The sequence below is a fragment of the Phascolarctos cinereus genome, unplaced genomic scaffold (genome assembly GCF_003287225.1).
Source record: "Phascolarctos cinereus isolate Bilbo 61053 unplaced genomic scaffold, phaCin_HiC Scaffold_3;HRSCAF=262, whole genome shotgun sequence".
NCBI classification, from domain to species: domain Eukaryota; kingdom Metazoa; phylum Chordata; class Mammalia; order Diprotodontia; family Phascolarctidae; genus Phascolarctos; species Phascolarctos cinereus.
This window is the reverse complement of record NW_027555736.1, coordinates 145617648-145637995: the sequence shown is the minus strand read 5'-3', so window position 1 is coordinate 145637995 and position 20348 is coordinate 145617648. Positions and strand designations below refer to the sequence as shown.

At 41.1% G+C, this 20348-nt stretch overlaps 1 protein-coding gene and 1 pseudogene across 2 annotated transcripts in view; both read left to right on the top strand.

Moving 5' to 3' along the window:
• Window positions 1-20348, top strand: part of MEGF11 (multiple EGF like domains 11) — a 298924-nt gene that overhangs the window by 74887 nt on the left and 203689 nt on the right. The window lies entirely within an intron of this gene.
• On the top strand, window positions 10783-10953 carry LOC110206047 (small ribosomal subunit protein uS14 pseudogene; annotated as a pseudogene).

Genomic DNA, 20348 nt, shown 5'->3' with positions numbered 1-20348 from the left:
CTGAGGAGACAGGAGGGGCTGAGCTGCTGGGGAAGCCTAGCAGCTCTCTGCTGCTCTGCATTCAGTGGTTGAATTGCCTGCTGTCAAGGCTAAAGCAACTCCAGATGAATCACTCCGAAGCAATTACAAAGGTTTTTCTCCTGGCTTACTCTCTCCTCTCCCCTCTCCAGACCCAGAGCCAGCTTCAGGCTGGACGCCATCCCTGGGAGTACCGCCTTCTGCCAGGCATCTGGCCCTGCCCTTGGGCCTCCTCAGAATGGGGGCTCTGAAGTCTTCTCACACTGGGGCCTGTTTACCATAATGGGAGCCAGAGCAGAAACCTGAATGGGGCAGCATATCTTTTCTTGTCTTTTCCTGTCCTCTCCTGTCCTGTCCTCCCCTCCCTTCCCCTCCTTGCCCCTCCCCTCCCCTTTTCTTTTCTTTTCTCTCTCCCTCCCTTCCTTCTTTTCTCTCTCTCTCCTTCTCTGTCTCTCTTCCTTCCCTCCCTCCCTTCCTTCCTTCTTTTTGAAATCTGGGAAAAATAGGATTGTTTTTTCTTACTTCAGTACACAAGAGCCACCCCCAATACCTTCCTCCCTTCTTGTCTTCCTGTCACTTTGCCACTCTCCTTATCTCTCTTCCATCTCCCTCCATCTTTGCCCTTCCTCCTTTTCTGTCTTTCCTGCTGGACCCTGAGCTCTTTGTGCGTCACTGTCTCTTCCCCACTTTACCTTGGTGTCACTGCCTTCCCCTCTGTCCTTCTCTCTGTGTGTCACTGCCTCTCCCCCTCTGCCTCTGAACCTATCACTCTGTCTCTCCTGCTCTATCCCTTCTCGGTGTCACTGTCTCTCTTCCACTCTGAGCCCTTCATCTTGTTCTTGTTTTTGGACCCTTGTCCTTTCTTTGTCTTTGTCTCTTGTGTGGCACAGCAGAAAGAACACTGTCTCAGAGGACCTCAACACCTCTGATGCTTACCACCTGGTGATCTTGGCTTTAACCTCTCTTTACCTCAGTTTCCTCAACTGCAAAATAAATGAGTTGAATTAAATGACCTGAAATTTCTAGTTCTGAGAAAAAGAGACAAACAGCCAACCTCAGATCTCAGGTAGCTTGATGGTGGGAAATAATTTGTCGATAGTAGTGGTGAACATTGAAGGTTATTTTGGTTTGGGAAGTTCCAGGGATGGTGAGTAAAGACTTAGGGTAATACATTAACATATCTTTTTTTCAGTAGCAATGGCTTGATTTTGTGATGTTTCCAGAAGGGAAAGGGGGAGGGTACACAAGAGGCATTGAGAATATTGTTGAGAACATGGTATAAGAATAAAGTGAAATGATCCAGTGGGTCACCCATCAGTCAGTACCAGAGGGGTCCCAGGTCAGGTGTTCAGGGTTAAGTTTTCCAGGTAAGAGTTTCTGGTCTGGGACACCAGGCATGAATGGATGAAAAGATGACAGGGGAGTGACCCTGAGCAAGTCACTTAACCCTGTGCACCTCAGTTTCTTCATCTGTAAAATGAACTGGAGAAGGAAATAGCCAATCACTCCATCATCTTTGCCAAGAAAACCCCAAATGAGGTTTTTGAAGAGCTGGACACGACTGAATATCAACAGCAAAAGTGAATGGCCCTTCTGATCATTCCTTGTCTGTATTCCCTCTCTAACATTTCTTATCCTAGTTTTTCTGTAGGAAGAGACTGACAATTCCTCTGTGCCCTGGGGCTGGACAGGCCAAACTCAGGAGACCAGGTCACAGACAAGAGTGTCAGGCACTTGGTCTGCAGCTACTTTCTCCCTAGCCAAATGAGGACCAGCAGGTTCAGATTCCTCCTCTTTGAATATGTATACCTCCTTACTTTCAGAGTTGGTTCCACTCTGACTGGAGGCGGTATAGGCGGTATAGTGGATACAGTGTTAGATTTGGAGGTAGGAAGACCTGAGTTCAAATCCTACCTCAGACGCTTACTTAGCTGGGGGACTGGGTAAGTCACTTAACCTTACCTGTGGTTCCAAGGAGATGCAGTATAGCAGCACACCCAGTAACTGTCTTGGCAGATGGGCTAAACCGGGTTGAGGGTAACTGAGAGGCCTTAAACCCATGGGTGAGTTAGGGGGATGTCTACCCCAAGCATGTAAAGACTCCCCTGGCAGAATGAGCAGATGACAACAGTTTGTTTCAATGGCTGTGAAAGTGGCTAGAGCAGGTGCTGGGGAGTGCTTAGAGCTTGGTCAGGCATTGAAGATGCCAAGGTCATCCACCGTATCCCGGGCCATCGCCAGTCATCTTGACTCTTGTCCTGCCACTGGGCTTTGATGACTCAGGGAGAGAGAGGACTTTGTGCAGCTCTGCCTCACTTAATTCCAATTCATGTGCAAGTCAAGACATCATCTGTGATATCACTGGTCCTCTTTAAAACCACCACCACCAATAAGTAGAGATAAATACGGCACCTTTCTCACAAGGTTGTTCTGAGGATCCTTTGAGAGGTAGCACATGTAAAATGCTTTGTAAACCCCAAAGCACTGTATAAATGCTAGTCATCATCATCTTCGCCTTCATCATTACTAATTATTAGTGATTTATGGAATGGAAGGCGTGAATAAGAATGACCCTGCTAGTTTTTTGGGTCAGGGATGGGAGGTGCAGGGATTAGGAGGCAGATGTAGTTCCATACTATGGGTATTTTCTTTGCAAGTCTGGTGGATGTTGGACCTTCCTGAGACTGTGAAAACTAGTAACTAAGCATCCTGGTATGTGTGGCGATGGTAGCGGGCGGAGCGTGGGAGGCGTGGGGAAGGAGTCCAGGGAGAGGGGACTTCTGTCCTACTCAACATTGGCCATCTGTTCTCTGAAGATAAAAATTAATAAATAAGTGAAATGAACACAGCATTAAAAATTGACTGTGATAAAAGCCAGCATGGAGCAAGCAGGTGCCAAGTTGGAGTCATTGTACCCAGCTGGCAGCTGGTATTGACACCTCTTCCTCTTTTGCTGGCCCTGGGCCCACACAGGACTCTGTGCCCCCTTCAGTCAGTCACCCACACCCCCTCCTGGGCAGCACCTTAGTGGGATGCTTTCCTCCCCTAGGAAGGAAAACAAGATGCTTCCTGCTTTCCTTCCTTTCCATACCTACTGAGTCTTGAGGTAACAGCTTGAGTCAGTTGGGAAGGGAGGCAGCAGGTTGTAGTGATAAGAGCAGTGAACTTAGAATCACAAGAATCTCAGTTCCAGTCCCAATTCTGCTACTAGTGCCAGTGTGACTTTGGGCGTGGACCTCTTTGAGTTTCACTTCCTGATTGGTAAAACAAGAGATTGGATTTTTGTTGTTGTCGAGTCGTTTTTCAGCCATGTCCTACTCTTCATGGCCCCATTTGGGGTTTTCTTGGCAAGGATACTGGAGAGGTTTGCCACTTCCTTCCCCAGCTCATTTGCAGATGAAGAAACTGAGGCAAACAGGGTTAAATGACCTGCCCAGGGTCACACAGTTAGTAGATGTCAAAGAAAGATGCATCTTCCTGAATCCAGACCCAGCTCTCTGTCCACTACATCACCTAACTGCCACCTAGACTGGGGTAGACAGCCTCTAATGTCCCTTCCAGCTCTAAATCTGTGGTCATAGGAAATGGAACACATCTGTCTTCCTTGTGTCTCCTAAAATCAAGTCCTGGCAAGAAAGGGAATGAAAGAAATCAAGGAAATAAATTTCCTTCCCTGGGGGCCCGAAGGTACTGAAGCTAGGTGAGAATGGACCTTTTTCTCTAAGGTATGTCACTCCAAGATTCCCCCATTCTCCTAGTCGAGGACTAAGAAGTGGCCTTAGGAATTAGTAGAGACTTTACTGTCTTCTCTTGCCTATTTCCTTTATGCATCTACGGATGCTAGTCTCTCAGGGGGAGGGGAGGAGCAGGAAGAAGGAAGGAATGATCATTCATTGAGTATCTATTGTAGATTAGTTTCCTTGTTAAGGGCTACGAGAGAGACAAAGGCAATGAGTCTCTAGCCTAATTTCTAGTCTTACGTGATGAACAAGATACGTGCACAGGTTCCAGGCAGTAGAATTATAAGATTGAAAGCTTGGGAGGGAGGGGCTTAGAGATCTTCTAGGTCAGGGCCTTTGACATTTTTAGTATCATGGACCCCTTTGGCAGTCTGGTGAAGCCTATGGACTCTCTCAGAATAATGCTTTTAAATATGTAAAATACAACTTATAAGATGACAAAGGAAACTTGGTTAATGAAATACCTGAGTTGATGGACCCCAGGTTAAGACTCAAAGTCAACTCCCTCATTTTCCTCATGATAAAACAGAGGTCTAGAGAACTGAAGTGAGTTGGGCCCATAATATATAGTAAGTGGCGGATCTGGCATTTGAACTCGGGTCTGCCAGCTGCAAATTCAGTTCTCATTCCACCATATCATGCAAAAGGATCACATGAATAATATTGGTGAAGAGCGTCCTAAGATCGGAAGAGGGAAGGTCATTTTTAGCTGTGGATACATAAGGAGCACTTCCTAGAAGAAATGATAGGGACTTTGAAGGTAGGCTGGATAGTAGGGATGTAAGGAAATGATGTTGCAAGTGGCAGAACAGAGGCTCGGAGGTGGAACTGAGAGCGGCAGAGAATCGGACAACTTTTTTAGAAGCCCAAGAGACCTTTGAGATAACCTGGTCCAATACCATGATTATATGAGTTTTCCTAAGATGTCTGACTGGAGGGGAAGGTCTGGATAGAGGGATAATCCATAGAAATCTGGGAAGTGGGATCAGCTTGTATTACTATGGGCCCTTAATGTTAGTCTAAGAAATTTGCAAAAGCAAAGAACCATTGAAAGTTCATTCTGACTTTATTTTAATTTAATTTAATTACTTGTAGGAGGTGGAATATGTGCCCTTCTGCCTCCTTTCTGTCTAGCTGTTTTGTGGCGATGGCTCGAGCCTTTGGGAGGAAGAATGAGGAGCTTTGGGAGGGGGAGTGTTGGGCCTCTTTGTTTTCCTGGGTCATGCCAGTCTTGAACATTCAAGAATGTAGCATCATATAGCTAAAGGTGGTTCTGCTTACTTACCCCCTTAATTTTATATGTGAAGAAACTGAGGTCCCAGAAGGTTATTGACTTGCCTGAGGACACACAGATACTAAGTGTCAGAAGTGGGCACATAGCTGATCATTTTGATTGAAGTCAGTGGAAGCACAGAGAAGGGAGAAGGATGGATTTGTGGGCATAGGAGGATATTGCTTCTGGTGAATGCAACTCAGAGAACTGAAGATGGCTTGGCCTTGGTTGTATTTGTTACCATGGAAGCAGGGCAATTGAGCTGTGAGTTGAGAAGGCACTAGCTGCTGCAAAATAACCCTGAAGAGAGCACCGGTCTCTTCCCTTGCTCCTAAAGTTGCTTATAGCAAAGTTATAAAAGCTTGAGGCTTTTTGATTCCCCATAATGAACTTTATTAAAAGCTGACTGTGCAGACAGAAGAGTGCTCCAGAAAACTCTGGCAATGCAGGTGAGAACTCTGGGAGGTGGAACTCTGAGGAGTCTGCCTGGATGACTTGCCCTGAATGTCTGTGTATGTAGTGTATGTCTCTGGGGGGGGAGTCTTTAAATTGGGGGGGCTTAATCTGGGGGACTGTGCTTTAAATTGGATGGGGATTTGAAGGTCCACCGTAGACCAATGGATGGGGCAGTGATGATGCCCTTTCATCTGGTCCTTATATTTCTGATAATACCATCTGAACCCTTCTTCATGCTTTTGTCATCCCTGGCCCATAGGTCACACACCCTGGATGTCTGAAGTCATAGGACCTTGACAGTGTCTTGCCTTCCCAACTTTCCTCCTTCCAGCAAATGATTCACTTGACCTTTAGTGGTATAATTAGGTCAGAACAAACTGTAGGATGGCATCAGTGTGCTCCCTAATGTAGGGGAGTTTTTGTCATTTCTACCTTAGCGCTACTGCCTTGGGGATACACGAGCACAAGAATGCACAGATGAAGGCTCTTCTGTTGGCCTCCCTTCCTGGAGTGCAGAAATGAGCTATGTTGTATTCAGGACAGCTCCAACAACACCAGGACTCAGGGCTCTCTCCCTGGACACAAAGTTCAGTCCCTAATGAGGAAAACCCATGGAGGTAGTAGGTTGGATAATAAGCCTCAAATTGAATAATTAATGAAGTTATAAAAATACATCTGCTGTATGGTCAGGGTAATTCAGCCTAATTAGAAGCAATTATTTCCCAGAGTTACTACACTCTGCCTTTTTTTACAAACCTGTCTGGCAACAATATAGGATTCCCAGGTTCTGCTGCCAGAGTGAAGAAGGTCATTTTGCTGAGATAGGGCTACTGGATGATTGCCTCTCCCACAGAGGAGTTGGAGAGAATTCAATTGAATCAGCCATTATTAAGCACCTGCTGTGTGCCAGCCACTGGACTAGAAGCTGAGCGTACAAAATCCAAACACTCCCTGCCTTCAAAGAGCTTATATTCTAAGTCTCTTTCCTGGTCTTAGTCTTGATCAGGGACTCTGCTTGATGCTGCTTTTTTGCCATATAAATGCTAATTATTATTGCCATTATGTCATCATATCATAACATATGTTATATCATCATCATCATCATCATTATTGTCATCCTCATTGCCACTTTTCTCTTAGGCATTGGCTCTCCTGATTAGAGTGCAAGCTTCTTTAGAATGGGGGCTTAGTACAATGCTTGGCAGACAGAGTTTAATAAATGCCTTTTCATTCAACTCATTTCATTCAGTATTTTCTTGCCTAGGAATCTTGGTATTTACTTATATAACTTAGAGATCTGGGTCCTACCCCAACTTGGCTTCCAACTTTCTCTGTGACCTTGGTCCATTTACTTAACCTCTCTAGGTTTGAGTTTCCTTCTCTGGTAAAATGTAGGGATTGGGTGAGGTCCCTCCAAATTCTACCATTCTATAAGTCAACATACCAAAAGATGTGGTGTTTTGTTTTCTTTTACCAGTGAAGTCACTCAGTCTCTATCCCTACAAAAACCCACAAATTCAGGGTGGTAGTAGTGTGCACATAACCCGCTTTATGCAATAGACAAGTTTTTGAAAAATTGCTGAGTAAATAAAATTCTATATTAAATTCATTAGGGGAGTTCAAGGATCTCATTTAGTAGGCTCTGCAGTGTCTTGGGAATTGATGTAATCAGAGCAATGCTTTATGATTTGGGAATATGCACAGGGCTTTCAGTGTCCTCAGATTTCTTACCAAAACAAAAAGCCATCTTTTTAATACTAGTATTTTTCCCACTGATGTATATAACTGTGAATTATGAAATACCATGATCTCTGAGGGATCAAAATTACAGGTTACCAAAAGGCAATGGAGGGACATATGCTAAGCATATGCAAATAAGCCTATTGCCAAAGATGAATTGTGAACCAAAAAATGATATGAAAGTTATTAAAAATATGTGTGACCAGAAAAAGAGGTGAGCTGGTCATAGAGCTGGGGTGAAGGATAGCAGATGTATGCAATCTGCATGCAGTATTGGTACCCATATAATGTGAAAGATTTCATCAAGATGAGGGGGCATAAACGGGTTGTGATGTGTACACTGTTGGAGAGAGGGTCCACAAGAATGAGATCACAGATCCTTTGAGATGTTGGAGTAGAAGGGATGATAGAATTGTAGATTTAGAGCTGTAAGTGGCTTTAGAGTTTATAGAGTCCACCATTTTCCATATGGTGAACTGAGGCCAAGAGATAGTAAATGAATTGCCCAGTTAGTGAATGTCTAAGGTGAGATTTGGCTCCATCTCTTCCTGCCTTCAGATCTAACACTCTATCTACTATACCATGCCATTCCTTATGGCCAAGGATCCTTTTGCAAAAAGAATCCTTTCCTTCTGCAGTAGGGTTCTTCCCTTCTGATTGACCTTTTCAGAAAATTTGTATTTTTGCACATGAGGAATGATCTGAAAATAGAACTATCTTGGGCAGCCACAGTAGATGTTTCAGTAATTTCATAGAATGGTGGTCTCATCAGCGTGCAGTATCCCTCCACTTGTATACTTCTTCATCTTATGTGTTTTCATGTCCTTCAATAAATTATCCATGAAGGACGTATTTAATGTGCTAGAGCATCCTTCTGCCATTTTTAGTGCAAGGAGTCCCCAAAGTCTTAGTGTATTAAGCTTGTAAAGCTTTGGGGACCCCCTCCATTTTATAAGTACCAGTATAACACTCAGGCTATGTATTTTACATCCTTCACTCTTGTTACATGACTGACCCACCTCTTTTTATAGTCAGTTAACAAGCATTTATTAAAGTCCTCCCATAGGCCAGGCATTATGCTGAGTGCTGTAGATATATAAAGAAGGACAAAAATAATTCCTGCCTTCATGTAGCTCACATTCTAATGGGGGAAGACACATGTAAATAGAATGCCTACCAAATACATGTAGAAGAGAGAGAAGGACCTCTTAGAGGGGAAGTTATTAGCATCTGGGGGGGGACTGGAAAATATTTCCTGAGAAAGGTTGAATTTGATCTGAGTCCAGAAGGAAACTAGGGAAATTGAGAGATAGAGGTGAGGATGGAAATCATTCTAGGCATAAAGAACAGACGTTGCAAAGGTGCAGAGATTGGAGATGAAGTGTCATTTTTGAAGGACTTAATGATGCTTCTTGCTTGGAAGTTATTGTAAGTTACATGGTACTGCCTACATTTACCCCTCAGAAGACTTAACATTGACCTTTGAGACACCTGAAATTTTTCTGAGATGATAGTGTTCCATGATTTGCCATCAAAAAGTATCACCAGGAGAATATTAATATTAAAGAGATAAGCTTCTTAGTGGCAAGGGGCACCTCGAGACCAATGAAGGAGCAGCATAGTTTTTTAAATGCAATCCATTCCATTCTCATATTCAGTTCTGGGCCTGGTTCATTACATGTCCATAGTGTTTGACTAAGTGCATGTCGTAATCCAGTCAAAATACATACGTCATTCACTTGGTTTTACCTGTATGAATAACCAAACCATTCTCTTCTGAGTGGCCATGGGTCTCTTGGAGGAGATTCTAGATCTTGAGGCAATCATTGTGCCATCATTCTCAAACAGGAGTACCAGAAAGACTTCACCTTCTGTAGGGAATTTGTCTTCCATTTGGGATTTTCCATAGGACATCTTTTATAAGAGTGGTAAAAAACCTTTGATAAGCGTATTATGCCTTGATTGACATTGACAACTAAAGTATCATAGATCCCAGTAGTTGCCATCAAGCATGAAATTTTTTTATGATTTTTTTTTAATGTTTTATGATTTTAACCTGTGCATCATAGCATCTTGAGAACCTTCAAGACTATTTTGCCCTAGCAAGTCACATGCTTTCATAAGTTTCTCTTGCAATGATTTGGCTTAGTTCAGTCTCACAGCAAGCTTTCTAACGGTTTCTTTTCTCCTCTGATGTTTTTGATGTTTTGTGGGACAGTGCTTCTTTGTAATCTTCTACCATCTTTCTCGATAACATTTTGTAAATGAGCAGGTATTCCAAAATGATGTTGCTCTTGGCAGCCATGTCTCTATTCCTGGTAGAAAGATTGGTGTCCCCTGGCTGATGTGGTTTCTATGGTCTTTTGGCCTCCTCATCATGGTGATCTTTTAACATCGGTTAAACTTCTCTAAGAAAAGACACTGAGTCAGTGTCTTGTCTTCTGTCTGTTTATAATTTTTCACAGTCTTGGGTAAATAGGTAAGGCTGAAGCTGTCATAAATGGACATCATATCTTTTCACCTGTACCCTTTCTTTAAGTTTGATATTAAGATAGCAGAAAAAAGGTAAGGATGTGACTGAGTTCTCCCAAATTCCCCTCTAAACAGCTTTTAAAATAATATCTCAAAATGAATTCAGATCCACAAAAGGATGGGGTGAAACAGTTTTCCAGCCCAAGATAACTTAGAAGGTCAGGAGGAAAGGCTTGCTGAACCAGAGTGAGAACGGAGCGCAGTCCAGCATAGGCAGTGCCTCAGCAAGTCAGCAGTAGGCCTTGGGGGAAACTGAATCAACAGCATCAACTTCCAGAGCTCTTATCCCACAGATGGTAAATGGGGGGAAAACTGGTCCGAGAGAGATTGTGGGGAGTCCCTTTGCAGGCAATTGGTGCAGGATTCTGTTGCATTACCCATACACAGATCTGAGTTGTGGTCCTGGTTTGCATTTCCAGGCTGAGGAGGAGCATTAGTACACTTGAGCTCACAGCTGAAGGGGAGCAAGTTCCAGAGCAGAAAAAGCATGCTTATAAGTACTCACAGACAAGAGCACAGGCCAGGAGAGCAGTGACCACACATCTCCTTATATCATACCACCTTGGAAAAACTTATAGAGCCCCAGAACCTGGCTCTTAAAACAGCAGCACAAAAACCCCAAAACTTGGGATAGTGCCCCCTGTACCCTGGGAGCAGAGTCCAACTCTAACATAAACTTAAAAGTCAAGAAATAGGCTGAGAGATGATCAAACAACAACAAAAGAACCCGATGATAGAAAGTTACTGTGGTGACAGAGAAGGTAAAAAAACAAACTCATAAGAAGACAACAGAATCAAAACTGCTACATACATAACCTGAAAGAAAAATGTGAACTGGTCTCAGGTCCAAGAAGAATTCCTGGAAGAGCTCAAAAAGGTTTTAAAAATCAAATAAGATAGGGAGAGGAAAAATTTGGAAAAGAAAGTACAATGATGCAAAAATAATAATGAAAAAACAGTCTGGCAAAGAAGTCATTAAAATACCGAAGAAGTCTTTTGTCTCATGTCTTTGCTAGTAGTGCCATGGGTCACCAACAGCTCTACTGGAGCTACCCTTGAAAATTTGGCCAGGGGTCTCAGTCGTGCTGTGTCTGTTTGAACCAGCATGGCCTGATCTGCAAGTATGGCCTGAATACGTGCCACCAATGCTTCCGGCAGTATGTGAAAGACATTGGCTTCATCAAATTGGACTAAGTTATATTTATGGACCTTGCTTCAGTGATTATACTGACCATCAGTGACTACCATTTTACTGGACCCTGGACAACCTAAAGATTGATTCTGTTGTACATGCTATGCCAATTTGCACATATAATTATAAAACTTATTAACCCATCAACAAATTATGTGAAAATACAAAAAAAGGCATTGAATCCTTTATCTCCCTAAGTGTTTAATGCAGTAGAAACAAATGAAGCATAGAAAATGAATGTACACTTCTATTTCTATTTCAAGTTATTTATGCCTTTGATTTTTCTCCGTGTCAGACCTGGAAGGTCTTCAGAGGTCCTTTTAATTGATAGCTGAACAATTCTCTCCAACACATAAGTGGTTATCCAACTTTTGCTTGGAAGCATCTGGTTAAAAAGATAATTACAATCTCCCAGGATCAGTCATTTCCTTTCCTAATTGTATTTCTGGTTATCAAAAAGACAGGCAACTAAACATTTAAAGATAACCCTAAAGTTGCTTACTGGATGAGAGTACTTACTAGATTGAGAGTACTTCTTTTGGCAGAATGTGTTGGAGCCAGGAAGACCTGAATTTTCAAGTTCTATTTTTTTAAATGTATTTCTAAAATTGAAAAGACACTTAGAAAAAAAATACTGAAGAAAATAATACCATAATAATACTTCTGGGATAGCTAGGCGGCACAGAGAATAGAGCATTAGCTAAGAGGACCTGAGTCAGGAGTCAGGAGGACCTGAGTTCAAATCCAGCCTCAGATACTTACTAGATGTGTGACCCTGGGCAAGTCACTTAATCGTGATTGCCTCCTCCACCAAAAAAAAATCTATGTGGATAGATATAGATATAGATAGATAAACATACCTTAAAAAAACAGAATAGGCCAAATGGTAAAAGAGGCACAAAAATCCATTGAAGATAACTCCTCCTTAAAAAGCAGAAGTGGCCACATTGGAAAAGATGTACAAAAATTCACTGAAGAAAAGAATTCCTTAAAAATTAGAATTGGATAAGTGGAAGCTAATGATTCCATGAGACATCAAGAAACAATAAAACAAAATCAAAAGAATTTAAGAAAATGTGAAATTTATCTCATGGGAAAAGTTACTGTTTTGGAAAATAGATTGAGGAGAGGTAACTTAAGAATTACTGGACTATCATGATCAAAAGAAGAACCTAGACATCATCTTTTAAAACATTATCAAGGAAAACTGCTCTGATATTCTAGAAACAGAGTAAAATAAAAATTGAAAGAATCCACTGACCACCTCCTGAAAGAGATCCCAAAATGAAAACTCCCAGGAATATTATAGCCAAATCCAGAGCTCCCAGGTCAAGGAGAAAATATTGTAAGCATCCAGAAAGAAACAATTCAAGTATTGTGGAGCCACAGGCAGGATAACACAAGGTTTAGCAACTTCTATATAAAGGATCAGAGAGCTTGGAATATAAGATTCTGCAGGGCAAAGGAACTAGGATTACAACCAAGAATCACCTACCCAGCAAAACTGAGTATAATCCTTCAGGAGAAAAAAAAATGGATATTCAGTGAAATAGAGGGCTTTCAAAGCATTCCTGATGAAAAGACCAGAGCTGAATAGAAAATTTGACTTTCAAATACAAGACTCAAAACAGCATAAGAAACAGAAAAGAGAAATCATAAGGGATCCGATAAGGTTAAACTGTTTACATTCCTACATGAGAAGATGATACTTGTAACTCCTAAGAGTTTTCTCATTAGGTCAGTTAGAAGAAGTATATGTAGACAGAGGACACAGGTGTGAGTTTGATATGATGGGATAATATATAAAAAAATAAAATTAAGGCATAAGAAAGAGGAATGCACTGGGAGAAGGGAGAAGAGAAAAGTAGAATAGGGTAAATTGTCTCACATAAAAGAGGCATAAATGAGCTTTTACAGTGTAGTAGAGGTGGGGGATGGGAAGCATCTCATCAGAATTGGCTCAAAGAGGGAATAAGACACAGTCATTTGGATATGTAAATCTATCTTATCCTTAAGGAAAATAGGATGGGAAGGGAATAAGAGAAGGGGAGCAGGGCTGATAGAACAGAGGGCAGGTTGGGGCAGGTGGTATGAGCAAAACACTTTTGAGGATAGACAGGGTGAAAGAGAGGGAGTGGGATAAACAAAAGGAACAATAAGATGGAGGAAATACACAGTAATCATAACTGTGAAAAAAATTATAGCAAGTTTCTCTGATAAAGCCCTCATTTCTCAAACATATAGAGAACTGAGTTAAATTTATAAGAATACAAATCATTCTGACTGATATTGATAAACTTAACCCTTCCCAGCAATACAAGGATCTAAGACATCTCCAAAGGCCTTGTGATGGAAAATGCTGTCCACATCCAAAGAAAGAACTATGAAGTTTGAATGCAGATTGCAGCATACCATTTGCTATTTTTTTCTTCTGTTGAGTTTTGTTTCCTCTTTCTGGTGGTTCCTCCTATTGGTTCTAATTCTTACAACATCACTAACGTGAAGATGTTTAATGGGAATGTATATGTATAGCCTATATCAGATTGTGTGCCATCTTGGGGAGGGTGGTGGGGAAGAAGGGGGAGAAAAATTTTAAACTCAAAAGCATATTGAAGTGATTGTTGATAAAATTAATTAATAAAAAAATAATAAAAAGAAAAAAAAAGAATACAAATCATTCCCCAATTGATAAATGGTCAAAGGATATGAAAAGGCAGTTTTCAGAAGAGTAATCAAAGCTATGTTTAGTCATATGAAAAAAATGCTTTAAACCACTATGATTAGAAAATGCGACTTACCACCAGAGGTACCACAGTCAGATTGGCTGATATGCCAGAAAAGGAAAATGACAAATGTTGGAGAGGATATGGGGAAATTGAAACATTAATGCACTGTTGGTGAATTGATTCAGCCATTCTGGAGAGCAATTTGGAATTATGCCAAAAGGGTTATAAAACCATGCATACCCTTTGACTTGGCACTAGGTATGTATCCCAAAGAGGTAAAAAACAAAAATATTTATAGCAGCTCCTTTTGTCGTGGCAAAGAATTGGAAATTGAGGTGATGCCCACCAAACAAGTTGTGGTATATGATTGTGATGATATACTGTTCTGCTATAAGAAATGACAAGCAGGATACTCTCAGAAAAACCTGGAAAGAGTCATATGAACTAATGCAAAGTGAAATGAGCAAAACCAGGAGAAAGTTGTGCATAGTACCAGCAGCATCAGGTATTGTTCTCAGCAATGCAATGATCCAAGACAATTCTGAAGGAATTATGGTGAAACCAGAGAGAAAAATTATGGAGTCTGAATACAGATTGAAGTATTCTTTTTAAAATTTTATTTTTCTTGTTTGTTTTTTGATTTGTTTTCTTTCAACACACAACTAATATGAAAATATGTTTAGCATGATTGCACATGTATATCATATATTAAATTGCTTGACTTCTCAATAAAGGCGAAGGGGAAAAGGGAAGGAGAGAATTTGGAACTCAATTTTTTTTAAATGAATGTTTAAGATTGTTTTTATATGTAATTGGGAAAAATGTTAAATAAAAAGTTTGGTGTTAAGTTTTGATTCTTATTTTAACCATTTAGTGATCTGATAGCACCTAGACAGCTGATTTGAAATGATTCTATTGTTGGTAATGCCATTTCCTGTCTAAGATATAGCCAGTTTCATTTTCAATTTTTTTTTTCAGTGCTCTCCTTGTCCATTGCTTTCTGACTCTCTTTTAAAAGAAAAGATTTGTGGTCTGCAAGCATGAGTTTCCTAAATAATAAAGTTTTGGTTTTTTTCCACTTCTTAATACCAAACTAACACTCATGCCAAAAATGTCCAACTGGCTTCTGCCATCTTCTGTTTGTTTAGCCGCTTTGAAGGCATCAAGGATTAATGGATGTGTTACCTTCATTTAGGGAATCTGTAAATCGCTTTACAAACCCTAAAGTACAATATGAACACTAGTTATGATTTTCTTGTCAAATTTTTGATAGATTTTCATCAGCCTCACCAACAGATGTCGGTACTTAGGATGTAACTATTATGATTCTCTTCTTGCCTACCCTGACCATGAGCACTATAAGACAAGATAGTCAATGTGACCAATGTGCTGGTGATGAATCTCCGCACACCTAGCTAGGCTGGTATGTAGATGCCAAACATAACCTGTAATCAGTGCCAGCAACAATAATATGATGGAATTCATGATACTTGGTTCTTATGAGCGTCTGTTATGTGCTGTATCTAGTCCTGGAGGAAATAGAGAAGTATAAGATATGGTTCATGTTCCTAATAAGCTTGCTAAATATAGTTGTCCGAGTGAACTGGCCTTGCAGCCAAGAAGGCCTAGGTTCGAGTTTCATATCCTGGCTGTGTGACCTTGGGCAAGTCACTTAATTTCTCAGTGCCTTGAACACTAAATTGTATTCATAGAGAAAGGAAGAAGGAAGTTAAGTATCCAGAAGTCTGCAGTGATGAAATAACAGGTCCAGTATTGTTTTGAAGACTTATCATCACTTTATCTGTGAATGACTTAGCTATTCTCAGCAATAGAATGATGCAAGACAGTTCCAAAGGACTCATGATGAAAAATGCTATCCACTTCTGAAGAAAGAACTGATGGAATCTGAATGCAGATCAAAGCATACTATTTTTCACTTTCCTTGGTTTTTTTGTGTTTTTTTTCCTTTTGGTCTGTGTCTTCTTTCACAACATGACTAATATGGAAATATGTTTTGCATGACTGTACATTTATAACTTATATCAAATTGCTTACCATCTCAGGGAGGGGGCAGGTGAGGGAGGGAGGGAGAAAATTTAGACTTAACATTTAAAAAAATGATTGTTTAAAATTATCTTTACATGTAATAGGAGAAAAAATAAAACATTATTTTTAAAAGAGTTATCATCATTGACAGCAAACCATTTTTGAGTACTTACTAGGTACAAAAGTACTATGAAGTCTCAAAAAAGTATGAGATTGAGTCACCATCCCCTAGTCAGGAGAGCTAATGCCAGTTTCTTTGGAACAGACAAATTCACTTCAGCAGTTTGAATTTTAGAAAGCCAGCACTGAAAGGGACCTTCAGGATGATCTAGTCTAGTGGCTCTCAAAATGTGGTCTGTGAATCCCAGAGGGGTCGCTAAGAGCCTTTCAGGGGGTCCTTGAGGTCAAAACTATTTTTTATAATCATACTAAGATATGATTTGCTTCTCAAAACATTCTTTCCTTTCCCAACTACATATCTGTGTGAGGCTGTGTCCCAAAACAAGTAGGTCTCATTTTTGTACCCTGAGTTCATCAGTTTCCTATCAGGAAGTGGATAGTGTGCTTCAATTCTCTGGAGTCATGGATGGTCATTGCATTGATCCAGAGCTCCTGCAGCTCTTAAAGTTGTTTGTTTTTACAGGGTTGTTGTTACTGTATAAACTCTCTTCCTGCTTCTGCTCATTTCATTCTTCAGCAGCTTAGACGAGTCTTAAAAGCTGTTCATTTTTACATTATTGATGTTATAGTACAAAATGATCTGTCCTGCCCATTTCACTCTGCATCATCATCATGTGACCATAGGCAAGTAACTTGTTCTCCCTGCATCTAATTTCCTCTTTGATAAAATCTGAAGATTAATCTAGGAAGAGTTTCTTAAACTTTCTCATGTCATGGTCCCCTTGGGCAGCCTGGTGAAGTCAATGGATCTCTTCTCAGAATAATGTTTTTAAATGTATAAAAGAAAATGCATAGGACAAAAGAAATCAATTATATTGATATATAGTTATTTAAAAAAAGTTATATAAAAAAAAAGATTCCAGGTTAGGAGTCCCTACTCAAAAGACATTCCACCTTACCCCCCCCTCCCCAACCAGCAGAGGGAGGTGAATAAGAACAGTAGATTCCTGACAGATTTTGCTTTGATTTCCTCCTGCTCTTTCCCTCCTTTGCCATTTAATTTGGGTCCTGAATAGAAGCTCAACCTAGTCGTCTTGCTCATTCAACCTTCTGAATATCAATAGAGTGATGGTTTTAGCTTTCTTGTCTTGCCCTGCTCTGGGCAAAGAGGCAGAGTGCAGTGAAAAAGGCTATGGGTTCAAATCAATGGTGTAGTGTGACTGACACTGAATTTGGAGTCAGAGGAACAGATTCATCATTCTGAGTTCAAAATCCAGCTTCAGACACTTACTAGTTATGTGACCCTGGGCAAGTCACTTTACCCTGGATGCCTCACTTCCTCTGTAAAACGAGCTGGACAACAAGACGGCAAACCCACTTCAGTATCTTTGCAAAGAAGACCCCAAATGCAGTCATGAAGAGTCAGATACAACTGAAAATGATAGAACAAACAATAACAACAACATCTTGGGATCAGTGGAATCTGATGAGGACCCCAAGCTGTAGTGGGAGATATAAGCTGCTCAGAGGTAGGGTGGTTATCTGACCATAACTCAGCTTAGGGAAAGACCAATTCATTTTGGCAGGGAGCTCACAGAATCATAGATTTAGAGCTGGAAGGGATCTCAGAGACCATCTAGTCCACACCCTTCATTTTGCGGATGAGGACACTGACACCCAGGGAAGTTGAGTAATTTGCTCAAGGTCACCCAAATAGTAAGCTCTAGATCTTTGAATCCAAATCCTTTGTTCTTTTCACTGTTCCATGCAGGCCATCCCCATCACTGGAGCATTCGGACTAACATGATTTTAAATGTTCCCTAGATGACTCTGCCCAGGAGATAAGATAAATGGGTCTGAGTAGTATGTGTAATTAATGAATGGGGGCTTAATGGAGCTGGGCTGGAACCAAGGAAGACTTCTAATCCCTTGCTTCTAAAGGACAGATATATTGGGGAAGAGGCCACCCCAGGCAACTTTCCTCTTGCTGCCTTGTTTCTCTTGCTTAGAAGAGGAGGGAGCCCTTTGGAAGTGCTCCTAACATTGTTATCAGATAACCATTCCCTGGAGTGATGAAAGGTTACAGCACAACGGGGCAAGGGCTGCGTGTTCTAAAATGAAGGGGTTCTGCTCAGAGCACAGACTTCAAATTTACTTTTCCCATCTTCCAATAAATTTCCCAGGCTGGTCTCCTCATCCATCATCTAGTATTAGCTTCCCAGACTGATGGAGTTGGGCCACTCTGGAAAGAATCTGTGATAGACCAGCCTTTGATGAACTCTATTGCTTCCTCCTACTCCAAGACATACCCCTAAATCCAGATTCTGTGCTCTCCCCTTCTTGTAAATCTAAATACTTTAAAATAACTCCTCCCGACCTTGAGACTAGTTCCAACTTTCTGCCATACATCAGCCTCAGGCGAATTATTATTAAGGTTTCTCAGCTCCTACTGAAAAGTCACCATCTTAAATCAAAGGGCTGGCAAAGGAAAGGAAGGGAAAGGATGGAAAGGAAAGGGGAACCTGGAGACATCAGTGGAGACAGCATGGGGTGGTGGAGGGAGGCTGGGGTTGGGAGTCAGGACACCTGGTGCCAAGTCCTGGCTTGGCTCTGTGACCAGCTAGATGGTCATTTGACCTCTCTGTTCCTCAGTTTCTTGATCTGTCAAATATCTGCCCCACTGACTTCAGAAGGTAGTTGTGTACAGTTCCAGAGGACTCATAATAAAACATGCTACCCCCTTCCAGATAGGGAGGTGGTGGCCTCAGGATGCGGGCATATGGAGTTTTGTGTTTTGTTTTGTTTCGGTTTTCTGGACGTGAGTAATGCAGGAATTTGTTTTACTTGAGTAAACTTGTTTGTAATGGCTTTTGTTTTTCTTGCTTTCTCAGTAGAGAAAGAAGGGAGGTAGAAGGGAGAGAGCTCATAGCTGAAAAGAAAAGAAAATTGAATTTAAAAAAGTGGTTACCATATGAGGCAATAGATATGAAAGCACTTTGCTAAAGCTTGAAGTGTCACATAGTCTGCTAGAAGGAATACTGGACCTGGAATCTGGAGACCTGGACCTGAAGCTCAGTTCTGCTGTTTATAACTTGTGTGATCATGGGGATATCATGCCACCTCTCTTGGTCTCTGTTTGCTCCCCAGTCAAATGAATGGATTGGAGTTATAGTCATGCAATAGAAAGATGGGTGTGGACAATGCAGCAAGACATGAGGAAATTTATGTGAATGGATTGAAAGCAAATGAAGCACAGCTAGAAAATATACACATGGTTACAATAATGAAAATGGAAAGAACAGCACAATCCCTGTAACAACGTATAATTACCAAGCTTGAGAGAGGTAACGATGCCCCTCTGCCTTCTTTGCAGAGGTGGGAGATTACCAGCGCGGAGCTCTGCATGTACTGCCATACTTGGTAGATGAGCTGCTTAGTTTTTCTGAATGGCTTTCCTTTTCTCTCTCTTTTATTCTTTGTTACAAGGGACAGCCCTCTGGGAAGGAGAGCTGGAGAAGAGGAGGGATATATTTAGAAGCAAAGGTGATTTGAAAAGATATCAATCTTTTAGAGGGTAGAGGGGAGAGATGGGGGGAGGGAGGGAGAGAGAGAAAGTTGGATTGGATTCAACAACAATTCAACAAACATTCATTAGTGCCTTCTATGTGCAAAACAACGTGGTAAACTCTGAGGCTGTAAAGACAAAAATAAAAAATCCCAGCCCTCAAGGAGCTTATATTCTACTAGGGTATGAACTTTTAAGCAGATAAGTAACTACAAGTAATTTGAGGGGAGAAAGAACACTGACAAGTAGGGACATCAGGAATGGTTTCCCATAGAAGGTGATGCCAGGATTGAGCCAGGAAGCCAAGGGTTCAGTGAAGGAGCAAGTACATCCCAGACCTTTACTTTTGCAAAGGTATTGAAATGGGAGATGGAATGCTGAGCTCAGGGAGCCAGTGAGTAGATCAGTTTAGCTGGAGCATAGAGTGCTTAAAAGGGAATAATGTGAAATAAGTCTAGAAAATGAGAGCAATTCATATAATAACAATAGAAAGAAAAACAACTCTGAAAGACATAAGAACTTTGCTCAAAGCAATGACCAATTGCAATTCTAGGTAACTGAAGATGAAGCAGGCCATTTACCTCTTGCCAGAGATGTGATGGAGTCAGCGTGCAGAATCAGATATAAATTTTTGGATGCAACCAGTGTAGGAATTTATATTGCTTGTCTCTGCACATTTGTTACAAAGGCTTTGTTTTTCTTTCTTTTTCCAGTAGAAAAGGGTGGTGGGAGGAGGAGGGATAGGGTAGAAAAAAAAGAAAGAAAAGAAAAGCAAGAAAGTGGGTCACTGAGGCATTTAAAAATACAGCTAAGAGAACAGAAAGAAGATTAGAAAGAAGCACAGACAAGCAGGACAGCTTTGAAAGCTATAAGCTGAACTTAAATACATAAGAAGAAAAGCAATCTGCACATAATTGAGATAGGCAGTTTGACATATGAT